At 40.9% G+C, this 13,056-nt stretch overlaps 1 protein-coding gene across 1 annotated transcript in view; it reads right to left on the bottom strand.

Moving 5' to 3' along the window:
• Positions 1-13,056, bottom strand: part of LOC105488996 (uronyl 2-sulfotransferase) — a 316,456-nt gene that overhangs the window by 42,377 nt on the left and 261,023 nt on the right. The gene's annotated exons all lie outside the window — the stretch shown is intronic.

The following is a 13,056-nucleotide window of genomic DNA, read 5'->3' as shown; positions in this document are numbered from 1 at the left end:
AGATGGCAATCGAGGGAGGAAAAAACAGCGAAGCACATAGAAAGGATGAATCTAGAGGTTCAAGTATCTGACCACTAAAAGCATTCCAGAAAAGAAGCAGAACATAGTGGTGGGAAAATCATCAAAGAAACAAAATGTTAAGAATTCCCAGAAATAGAAGACAGGAGTTTTAAGCCTGAAAGTGTCTACTAAATATTTAGCACACATACTGAGGCATATTGTAAAATCTCATAAAAGGAATAAAGAGGCAATCCAAGCGGCGGGGAGAGAGAGAGAGAGAGAGAGAGCGAGCGCGAGCATGAATATGAGAACCAAACTAGCCATCGAGTTAGAGTTGAATACTGAGCTTTTACTGAGCTTTTTAGACCTTCGATGACTCAAAAAAAATTTCCCTCCCATGCACCTTTCCTGAGGAGGCAACTTAGCAACATCTTGAAGTAAAATTGGTCATTAAATCAAGAAATAGCATCCCCGAGATTAAGAAAACCAGGAACCCAACAGAGAAATATAGTAAAGGGAAGCTGCAGTAAAGCTGTGTTGAGAGTAATGAGCCCAGATATACTAGGAGCAGGAGCTTTCTCGGTGGAAAGAGGAGACGGTCTCGGGGTGAGGGAGGGCAGGCTGGGATGGAGCTTAAAGAGCTCTCGGTGGAAAGAGGAGAGGGCCTCTGGGGGAAGGGAGGGCAGGCTGGGATGGAACTGACATACTTATCTGGTAATTAATATTTAAATAATACCAAAAGTAATACTGAATGCAGCAGATCTAATGGCACATACGGAAATTTTGGCACATATGAAATTTATGATAGGTACAAATAAATCTAAGCAAATAAATGAAGGCAATAAATGATTCCAGGACAAACAATTAAGTTGTGCAAGAAATGAAACAAAATCATGATGTACTACTTGGATCAGCAGCCAACAAAATGTATAGTCACAGCAACGTCAACAGGACCATGCATCTTAAATGTGGGTATGACCATCTTAGGAAGATGGAAAGGAGCGAGCAAGGAAGTAGAAGTAAAAGTAATGGAATAAGAGAATGAAATCATGACCCCAATAAATCAAGAAACAGCAGCCTGTGCATATTAGTTACAGATAGGGTGGCGATTATCCAAAGAAACATCTAGCTGCGTGAAAAGTGATTGGTTCTACAACATCAGACTACATCTTTGGGAGGGTTGGAATAGGAAACTTCTGCTTTTTATGATACAATCTTATAGTACTATTTGATTTTTAATTTTTTACATGCACTACTTAATAAATATAGCAAAAAAATGCAGGCAGGTAAAATCCTAGGAACACACGTTTTGAAAAACAGTTCTGGTAGAGTCTGGCTATGACAATGCGGAAGAAGCATCTAGAATCGTATGGTATGGTAAAGACAAGAGGCAGGGTGAGACTTTCAAGTCAAGTGAAACTACCCCACCTGACAAACAACCCTCTCCTCTTCTCATCAGTGGGGGATTATGCTGGATTTCTCTATGCGTTTGTAGGTAATGAAATGAATGTGCTTACTAGAACCCACAAGAAACCACACATAAAAAACCCCAGCAATGTTACATGCACAGGTATATTTCTAGCTTTTTGCTGTATTCTTTCACAATTCTGTGCCATTTGAAAGATGTGAAAAGCTAGGACATTATGTATTGATAAAAATGTCTGAGACATGAAAAACATACAGACCAAGAAATGAATTTTTATTTGAAAAAGATTTAGCAAGACAAGAATAGAAGCTTCCATTATGAAATGTTGAGTCATGCAAAATGGGTAAGGATTGTACTTCGCCCCGGCAGGGGGTACATTTTATAAGCAAAGAATGTCAGAGACTAAGGCCATGAGCCAAGGGCCCGAAGACAGTTTTGAAATCCTTTGTCTAGTGCTTTTTCCACATCACCACATTAATCCCCAGGGGTGGACGGGGACCTTCACAACTTAAGCATAAAAGAACAAAAAGACCACAAGGTCGTCTTTTTGAAGATCAACCATCAACCCCTGGGGTCAGGTTTCCAATCTTTGCTCAAGCTTCAGAAGCCTTTCAGCTTGGTGGAGTTAATCAGGAAAGTCCAAAAATTGAAATTTGTGGTGACTAATTCCACCCCCTAGAAATACTCAATGCAGAGCATATTACTGTCAGCTCAGCTAAAAACTGTTCAAAGTAGAGGTGATTAAATTCTACAGTAGAAAAAAATTCACCTCTAAACACAGAAACACACTGGTGCCTCCCCCGCACACCCAGATACTATTAGCCAGCTTTTTGCCTGGGGAAATGAATCATGAGAGAGAAAACTGGACAACCCCCAAGTCTGACCACACTGAGTAACTTGGGTAGACACAGAGGGGGGCATCGGGGGCTCTCCCGGGCTCAAAGTTGGGACCCAGAAGAGATGAATTTCCCCCTGGGTGCACAGGGTGGGAGGGAGGTGGGGCTGGAATAACTTGTTAACTGGAGGGATGATCCCGATGGCTCCCAGTGAAGGAGGCCTGGAAGAGCAGAGGATGGTGTTGGGGGACACAGGCAACTCAGGTCTGGGTCAGGCAGTGACTAGTGACAGAAGGAGAGTCCACGCTGGCGGGCCCAGGGGAACCTAGGTGGTCAGGCAGGGCAGTAGTTTGCAACCTCCTGTATTCGGTGCAAGGCACAGGGGGACAGCAGGAGCTGGCGTGAGCCTGGGTCTAAATGGTGGTGGGATCTTAGCGGGGGAGACTGGGAAGAGAGCAGGGTGGCAGAACTCAGGCCGGAGGAGGAGGATGGGGGCCTGGGAGGATCCCTGCCACGCTGTTAGGAAGTCAGGGAGCTTGGGTGGTGGTGAGGATGGTAAGAGGGCAGGGACACGGGGGGAGGGTGACACAGGCCCTCCGGCAGCAGCGGCTTGGCCACTGGCACGGACTGGTATGAGTGACTCAGTGCCAGGTTGCGCCACAGAGAGCTGAGGCTGTGGATCCTTCTCCTGCCTCCGGCAGGACCGTCTTAAAGGCAGGGTGAGTGAGCCTGGCTCCAAGAGGCTGGGCCCACAGGCAGGGGCTGACGTGGGCTGGCCCAAGCCCCAGCTCTCCTCACTCTGGGTGCTTCTCTGCTTCCTCACCTCCACGCTTCCAACCATGTTATTTTCTTCTGATTCAAATGCCTCCTTCCACGTCTACTTGGCAAACTCCTATGCACCCTTTAAGGCCCGGCACAAATGTCTCCACAAGATTATGCGCCCCAGCCCTGTTAGTGATGGCTTTCCAGCTGGACATGGTTTTCATCTTTATCCTGCCCTTCCCCAGGAAAGGGACATCACAGACGCGCAGACATTTATTTGCTGGAGGTGTTTGTTGAATTTTTCTGGTAGTTTCAGATTATACCTATTTAAATATTAGTTTTCAGAGAGAAGAAATATTTTTGCAAAGATTTCTTAGAAAGTCAGTGTCTGTAAAGGAAGTTCTATTTTCCTGTTAATCTTTTATAATCAAATTGGAAATGCTTTCTTCTGGAGGAGAGATGATCCCAAGGCAAGAACAAATCAGTAAGCAAGAGTAAAACATGTTTAAAGATTATATAATGTAAAGTAATTACCCTTTCCAATAAAACAAATAGTAACAGTTGAAATAGGCCAAACGCACATATATTATGCACAATTTAAGCTTTCATAAAGTAAATTAAACAAGCCTAGAGGCTGAATCCTTGTGAATTGGTGATGTTTCTGTAAACTGAATGAAGTTATCAGCCTATGGTTATAACTCTGTAACCATATAGAGTTATAACCCGTCAGAAAAATGTTCACTAAAAAAATCACAAGTGTTTATAAGTTAATTTAAAGGGGTTTACATTATATATTCATTTTAAATGAACTATTTGCCCAATAGCTACAGCTGAAACAGTTATATGCCTTCCGCTTATAATTTTTTTTTTTTTTTTTTTTTGAGATGGAGTCTTGCTCTGTCGCCCAGGCTGGAGTGCAGCGGCTCGATCTCCGCTCACTGCAACCTCCACTTTCTGGGTTCAAGCAATTCTCCTGCCTCAGCCTCCTGAGTAGCTGGGATTATAGGCATGTGTTGCCACACCTGGCTAATTTTTGTATTTTTAGTAGAGATGTGGTTTCACCATGTTGGCCAGGCTGGTCTCGAACTCCTGACCTTGTGATCCACCCGCCTTGGCTTACAAAGTGTTGAGATTACAGGCATGAGCCAGCATGCCCAGGCCCAGCTTAGATTTTTAGACACTATCTTAAAGACCTTGCACTACTATTCCCTTTGTCCCTGCAACCCCCACCAGAAAGACATCAGGTGTTGTCAAATAGATCTGTTCTCAAAATTATTTTTTTCTGTGTGTATTGCCTCGTACTGGCTTAAGATAACACACTGGCTTAAGATAACACATCTTATCTTGTGTGTGTGTTACCTTAACACACACACAAGATCCAGTGCTGACATTATTAGGATCCAAACCTGGGACATGGCTGGTGAAAAAAAAAGTCTTTAGAGAGAATATCGATGGTAAACGAACGAATGGCAAATTGGAGTCCTGTTTTCATCAATGATAATTGAGTTTTTAAAAACAACGTAATTGCCTTCTAAAAAAGCTAATCTGAATTCCTCCTAACCATCATTGTATATTTGGGAGGTTCCAGAATATTTTTGAGTTTTGCTGTAGCACAGAAGCAATAGAAGTGGAAAATAAAAATGGAAATTAAAAATGAAAGACAGAATTTGTTTAATTCAGGCTTTTTAAAATGATAGTTTTAAAAATTAAAGCCAGAGTTAGTGGTGTATCTATGTAATATATAGTATATTATAATATATAATGTCTACAATATAAGGCATATATTATATATATGACGTACAATATGTACATTATATATTACATATAATTTATATATAATTTAGATATACATGTATATATTTTTAACTCACATAAACTTATTTCATTGCAAACTCTACCCTCTTCCCCTAGTTGCCACGGACTTTCATAAGTGCAGTTTGAACTACTGCAATCAATTGGACTTGGAGTCCTTTACTTATCCAAAAATCTCATTTTTAGGCTTCAGATTGGACATAATTGTACATCTGTGTTCAAGTATTATGTAAACTCCGGTTTGCAGAGCAAAGTCAACTATTAGGGAACATAGTGCACTTTCTTGAGAAAATGGAGAGACATCGCCACCTGCTGGACAAAGGTTATTAATTCATTAATTTAGTATTCTGAGGTACGTCATTCTGCACATGCAAAACAGTTTTTCAAGAGCTGAATATTAGGAATCTTACTTAAAAAACTCTATTATCATTCTATATCTATTAAATAACATGGCCTATAACAGTCAGTAAAATTCAATATTCAGCATAAGTTAAGGGTAATTGGCCCCAATAACTTCTCAATAGTGGGTTTCATTTAGTGAAAAGTCTTAGCTTCCTGATATTTCTGGTAAGAGTTCAGGCACAAAAACAGATGACTTTTTTTTAAAGAACCTCATTAACTTGGATTATGTGTGTCTTTCAGCCCCTTAACATGTCACTGTAGTAATATTTCCACTTAACTTACTCCCTGCGATTGTTTCTGGAACAGGCTATTGACTAGAATATAATTGTTCCTCTCTGCCCAAGTCAGTAATACAGAAATATTATTTCTTAAAGGCACGAGATTTCCTTGTAATATATCAGCTGTAACTGGTAAAACAGGTCAAGGATAATCATTTCCTTCATTCATTCCTTCCAATTTTTTCCTCTGTCTTTCATTTAGAAGTTACAAAGAGAGCCTCAAGTCCAGTTTCTCTCAGGCACAACGCTGTCTCTCCTGTGATGGGCTTGGTGGGCAGGCTAATTACTGAACACTCATCATATAGTAAGGCTGGGCTAAGGGCTTTACATGGATTGATGAGGCAAGACTCACAAGAACCTCTGAAGTAGATAAGATTATTTATGCATCTTATCCAGATGGGGAAACTGAGGCTTAAGGGGCTACACCTTGCCTCTGGTTATGTAGTTAATAAGTGGAGGAGGGGGTCAAGCATGCGGGTGGTCTATCGCGAGCCTGTGCTCTAATCATTATGACATACTTGGCCAGGCACGGTGGATCATGCCAGTAATCCCAGCACTTTGGGAGGCCAAGGCAGGTGGCTCACCTGAGATCAGGAGTTCGAGACTAGCCTGGTCAACATGGTGAAACTCTGTCTCTACCCGAAATACAAAAATTAGCTGAGCATGGTAGTGGGCACCTGTAATCCCAGCTACTTGGGAGGCTGAGGCAGGACAATGGCCTGAATCCAGGAGGCAGAGGTTGCAGTGAGCCGAGATCGTGCCACTGCACTCCAGCCTGGACGACAAAAGTGAAACTCTGTGTCAAAAAAAAAAAAAAAAAAAAAAATTGGGGTCGGGGGGATAGCTCAGTGGTAGAGCATTTGAGTGCATTATGACATACTGTCTTCTCCACAGAGGTGTGTGTGTGTGTGTGTGTGTGTGTGTGGTATGAAGAGAGAGGGATGGAAATCGTGACCAGAGAGTTTAAGTGGGGACCCCTGTTTTGATCACTTGAGCATCAGCAGCTCCAGGAAAGAACACATTCTGAAGGAGAAACTCTCCAAACAGGATTTCTTCCTGTCCTAGAGGACACCAAGAGGTGGAGACCACCCCCACAACTAAACTTGAGGATTACTAAGGCAACGGGGACTGCCTAGGAATATTTTTGAGGGGGTAAAAGCACCCCATAATTGTGCTAAGTAACAAAAGACAGAACAAGCAGCCTTAAAACATTCTACATGATACACTGGTATTAGAATAATAAGATCTTAAAGACCATCCACTTGAAAACTGTATTTGCTCGGGGTCATATAGGCAGAATCACGGCAGAAAAAGAACTAGAAGTTCCTCCTAACTCCCAACTCAATGTCCTTTCCTTAAAGAATAACTGTTCTTTATTATAAATGGGCCAAGCTTTTATTATTTAGTATTGAACTCAGGCTGATATTTTTATCTATGGATAAAAATTTGAATTATTTCTGTAGCATACTATTTAAAAGTTTTCTTCTACATATTTGTTATCATTTTCTAGCAAATATCCTCAAAATTGAAAACTGCAACATCAATGAAATCAGTGAGCCCACTACTATCCTTCTAATGGGAGGTCTAATTTATCATTCATGCATAGTAAAAAAAAAAAAAAAAAAAGCATAATATTTAAATGTGTACTCTGTGATTGTTTATAAAACTATTTAAGTATAAATATTTCAAACAAAGCACTCAGCTTATAAGTGAACTTAAATCCTCAAAGTTAGGATTTAAATCACTCGTTTGGAATTTGTTACATATTTTTCCTTTGTAATAGTTGGCGACCATATTCTCAAGGCAGCCCACAAAAGTCTAGTAAATTCCCTACCGTGGCTCCAGTGTTTACATTTGTAATGGAAATGTGTTGAAAATGAATACGAATGTAGTGCTAGTCATGGAAAGTATTTAAAACACAAGGTAAAAGGATTGGACACATGAGTTTTCAAGTCACTAGGAAGGGAGAAGGTAATGGGTTAATATTAGGTCATAGAGTTCTATGTCTGGATGCTAGGTGGCGCTATTGAACCAGAACAGCTTGGTTATTTGCCAAGTCAAGGGTTTATAGAGGGATGCTCATATGACTGTTCCTATTACACATATTCACATGTTTCTTGTCTTTCATGTGCTTATTTATTTTGGCCCTTACCAACACTGAGATTTTAGCTCCTAAAAATTACGACTAGAAAAATATTGATGGCTCACAGCATGTCTTTAAGAGTTGAGGAGAAAAAGTATTCAGAAATACATTAATATTCATCGCTCAGAAATATGTGAGTCTTGCCCCTTACTAACACATTTTTGTGGATGACTATGGATCATTCTCTCAATTTCTCTGGGCTTGTTTCAGTTTCTCATTTTTATTTTTATTTTATTTTATTTTTGAAACAAGGTCTTGCCCTGTCACCCAGGCTAGAGTGCAATGGGTACGATCATCATAGCTCACTGCAGCCTCGACCTCCCCAAGGCTCAGGTGATCCTCCCACTTCAGCCTGCCCAGTAGCTGGGACCACAGACACACGCCACCATGCCTGGTTTGTGTGTGTGTGTGTGTGTGTGTGTGTGTGTGTGTTTATAGATGGAGTCTCACACTGTCACCTAGGCTGGAGTGCAGTGGTGCGATCTCCGCACCTGCCACCATGCCTGGCTGATTTTTTGTATTTTTAGTAGAGATGGGGTTTCACTATGTTGGCCAGGCTGGTCTTGAACTCCTGACCTTGTGATCCACCCACCTTGGCCTCCCAAAGTGCTGGGATTAGAGGTGTGAGCCACCACACCTGGCCTTTTTTTTTTTTTTTTTTTTTTTGTATTTTTAGTAGAGATGAGCTTTTGCTATGTTGCCCAGGCTAGTCTCAAACTCCTAGCCTCAAGTGATCTGTCTACCTTGGCCTCCCAGAATGGTAGGATTACAGGTGCAAGCCACTATGTCTGGCCTCAGTTTTTCATTTTTAAAAGGTGATAAGTAATGAACAAACATAATAGAGATTAATCAATAAAAAATAATTATGTATAAGAATACATATGTGATCATATATAATAATTATGTTTATGTTCAACCATTGAGGTTGCTCCTAGCCAGTAAAGTCTGCTGGGGCCTTGGTGCTCCCTAATTCAAACTCATGGTCAGGATTTGAGCAGTGTTTTCTGAATGCCCACTCCACGGTACTTGTCCCAATATCAGCAGCTGTGCACCGGCTGGAAGAAATACCAAGCATATTATATTCTCTTGGTTATCCATCTTGCTAAAACTCTAATTTTTATTTCATCTCAAGTACTTACTATCCTAAGCTTCTGAGATACTCTATTCTGTCTCTATAAAATGCAAATATTAATATAAAATCACTGTTTAAAAAAGTGCTAAAGGCTAAGTTTCTCAAATATTTTTGGTAGGAGACAAATTTACTTGATGTCAGCATATATTTATATAAGAAATGAACAGGAGAAAAGACAGTTAAGCTGTTATTGAGAAAGGTTATTAACCTGTCTAAATGGTGAGTATTGGGACAAGTAATATTGATTTGAAAGAATCAATGAATATCATTTCAATCTAAAATAAGTGACAACCCATATGACTAACAGACATTATGATTTTTACTAGCTCTCCAAATAATCATTAGCTATTAGTGTTTTTTCTTCTGTAACGAGACTGGTATACATATTTTTAGTATTGCTAGAGAGGAATTACTAAAAATCAGTAAACTCCTGTTTTTTTTTTTTTCCAATAACAGGACAGACACCAAAGAAAAATGGCCAGTGGTGTTTTTGCATCTTAATTCAGCTCTTCAGATGGTTAGTTAATCTACAATGACTTCAGGGTCACTAGATCCCTTAAATCAGTATCTTAGATTTTAGTTTTTCTTCTCTCTGTTCTCTAATCTACTCGGTTATCAAATTCTTCAATAAAGGGCAAGAGTAATGATTTTAGCATGCCCTAAGACATGAATTTAGATTAAAAATACAGAGATGAGATGGTGAAGTAACTAGAAACTTGCAGCTGTTCTTTCTTTAACCTATTTGACACCAACTCAGTTGAGGTGATGAGAAAACAGTATGGGTGCTAAGTCTTCCCTGAGGCTAAAATATATTGAGAAGCTGGCCGGAGTTGTGTGTTGATCTCTTGTCCTCTGCCTCAGGGGACATGGAAACTTGTTGGGATAGAGGAACTGTGGACTAGCTTGGTCTTCAGTGTTACTGTGGAAACATACCACAAGAAGATGCCCAAGAGAACACAAAACACAGTAGAAGTTACTGAAGCAACAACTCAAAGGTTCATTTTATTGGGCATGTAATGTGTGGCAGCTGAGAGAGTTACAGTGGGGTGATATTTAAAGTATTTGACAACCAGTTCCACTCAAGAACTGAACCAACAACAGTCGCTGAGTGTGACACTGGCCCGGGGTCCTGAAGATCCCTCCTGTGCCATGAATTAGTCCTTTCGTTACGTCGCTGCTGGAAAAGGTGGGAGTAACAAGGACGGGCAGCCAGGCTGGCAGGTGCACCCTGAAGGCCGTATAGGAGCGTTTCACTGTTTTAACCACTAGTCCAGCTGGACCGCATGGACTGGCCAAGTGGCCCGGCTTATGGAAACCTTTCATCCCACTACACAGGAATACCAGATGTCCTTTCTTCTCTTTGAGATATTTACTGTGCCAAACTCTGAGGGAAAAATAATCTTAATTTATAGGTGGAAAGATCATGGCTGAAGGTAAAAGAGTTAATAGTAACTTGGTTTTCAGAAATCTTTTCTCCTTGAATTAATGAACTTTCAGATCACGGAACGAAGGCCCACAATTTCTGAGAAGACACATATTTAAATGGAGAAAATAGGAAGTCAATATGATATACACCGACAAAAGCCACTACGTGGGTCCTCTGGGCTAAGCTTTTTATAGGTGGTTTATCTGTATTCAAAAGCATGAATATAAAAATATCCTTATCTAGGTTCTCAGGTACACAACCCCTGTGCTGGGTTTTGCATCCTGTGAATGGTGTGTGTTCTAGACCTCAGAATGGATGGTGATGTAACTGGAAGAGGACTCTCATGTTGGCTCCTCCTCCCAAATGCTGGGACAAGACAGTGCCCATTAAAATAAACAACAATAATAAAAAAAAATAAAAACACATACCTTTATTTCACACACTGGCTCTTAGGGTCAGAAATTCAGGGGCAGCTTAGTTGGGTGGTCCTGGCTTGAGATCTCTCATGAGGCAGCCATTAACATGTTGGTTGGGGCTGCAGTTATCTGAAGGCTTGACTGGGGCCATTGTGTCTGCTCCCAAGATGGCTCACACACGTGGCTCTTGGTCTGAGGTCTCAGTTCCTCACTATGTGAACCTCTCTTCATCCATAGCAGCTGACCTCTCTCAGAGCAAATGACTGAGCAGACACTAACAAAGTTGGAAGCCATAATATCTTTTATGGAGAGCGTTCATCTTATGTGTCACCAGGATTAGTTAGCCCTTTATCTCAGGCTGTGTATTAGACACACACACACCACACACCACACATACATACACCCCATAGAACACGATAAAGCTGAAAGAAGAAAATGATTAACATAAACCTTTCTTCTTCAAAGGAGTCTAATTTAGGATAAGACCTCTCCTTGCACAAAGAACGGAGTTTATGTTGTCTTCTAGAAAGAAAAATCAGTCACATCAAACTCTTTACATTAAAATTATATAAACTCTTTAAATGGCTTGTTTTTAAAAAGGCAAAGGAAATCCTACTTTCATAATCCCACTATTTAAAGTTTATTATGCTTCTAGCTATTCAACCCACATCTCCTGCTAAGTAGACACATCTGCAGGGCACACCTGGAGCTTTTGGTCATGTTCCTACATACAGGTAAGTGGGATTTGAACTCTAATGAGAGCTGGGAGGCTAAGGCAGCCTCCACCAACTATTCACCTTCCTTCAGCAAGTCCCTGATGGTGGTAGGGCCACCTTAACCTTGTGCAACAGGATCCAGGGCTCTCTGGGCAAACACCAGTTTCCCTGGGCCTTGGGACCTGCCAGTGATGCAGGTGGGGTTCGGGAACCCTGTGGAATATGAGGCAGCATACTGCATTTGGGGAGCTTTTCACCTGCTTGTTTTCTCTCTCCCTTCCTTCCTTCCTTTTCTTTCCTTCTTTCCTTTCTTTCTTTCTTTCTTTCTTTCTTTCTTTCTTTCTTTCTTTCTTTCTTTCTTTCTTTCTTTCTTTCTTTCTTTCTTTCTTTCTTTCTTTCTTTCTTTCTTTCTTTCTTTCTTTCTTTCTTTCTTTTCTTTCTTTCTTTCTCTTTCTTTCTTTCCTCTTTCTTTCTTGCCTTTCTCTTTCCTTCTCTTTCTTTCTTTCCTCTTTCTTTCTTTCTTGCCTTTCTCTTTCTCTTTCTTTCTCTCTTTCTCTTTCTTTCTTTCTTTCTTTCTCTTTTTCTCTTTCTTTCTTTCCTTCTCTCTCCTTCCTTCCTTCCTTCCTTCCTTCTTTCCTTCCTTCCTCTTTCTTTCTCTCTCTCTCTCTTTCTTTTTTTTTTTTTTGACAAAGTTTAGCTCTTGTCGCCCAGGCTGGAGCTCAATGGCACGATCTTGGCTCACTGCAGCCTCCACCTCCCAGGTTCAAGTGATTCGCCTGCCTCAGCCTCCTGAGTAGCTGGAATTACAGGCACCTGCCACCACACCTGGCTAATTGTTGTATTTTTAGTAGAGACAGGGTTTCTCCACGTTGGCCAGGCTGGTCTCAAATTCCTGACGTCAGGTGATCACCTATCTCGGCCTCCCAAAGTGCTGGGATTAGAGGCATGAGCCACCCCACTGGGCCTATCTGCTGCTTATCTCTACAGGGCAGAATGCCTTCTTCCATCTCAGGTCAACAAAACAGAACAATAAACAGATCACTGAATGTATATTCAAGGTTTGTTGTCACAGCAGTAGATTAAGGAGAATAGGAAAAAACAAACAAGTTGTTTGTTTCTCTTTGGATAAAATGACAATGAAAAAATAAATGATGGATTTCTGAAAGTAATTATCCTACGATGATACCACAGGCAGCCCTTGTAATTGCTTTGCCACATTCAATTTCTTGCTGCTGTTTGGGGACCACTCAGTTTGTTAGGATAAAATCATAATTGTATTTTCAATTTGCTGCTCTATTTATCCCACTGTCAGGATTTGATACACTAGAGTGCTGTTATCAAATGGAAGTTGGCCAGAGAGAATTCATCACAAGGATGGCTCTTTCATACTCATGCATGTGTCCATCAGTGGAGTCCAGGTGTGCACACACGGATTCATTTGTACCCACCCCAACAACATGCTCAAGACAAGGCTGATGGAAAATGCTGCCAATTTCCGTTTCCAGCAACATGCTCAAGACAAGGTCGATGGAGAATGTTGCCAATTTCAGTTTCTACAGGGAGAAATGGAGCCATTAAGCCTTTGGAACATGGTGATTTTATGTCTGAACATGAAGCTCAAGATTTTGGCATCTGCATCTCCTGGTTCTAACTTTCCTTTGCAAGCCCAGAGAACTAACTGCCCTTTGTCATCAGAAGAGATCGTTT

This window comes from Macaca nemestrina, chromosome 5, assembly GCF_043159975.1.
Source record: "Macaca nemestrina isolate mMacNem1 chromosome 5, mMacNem.hap1, whole genome shotgun sequence".
Classification (NCBI taxonomy): Eukaryota; Metazoa; Chordata; class Mammalia; order Primates; family Cercopithecidae; genus Macaca; species Macaca nemestrina.
Note: the sequence above shows the minus strand (reverse complement) of the source record. Positions and strands in the feature narration are given on the sequence as shown.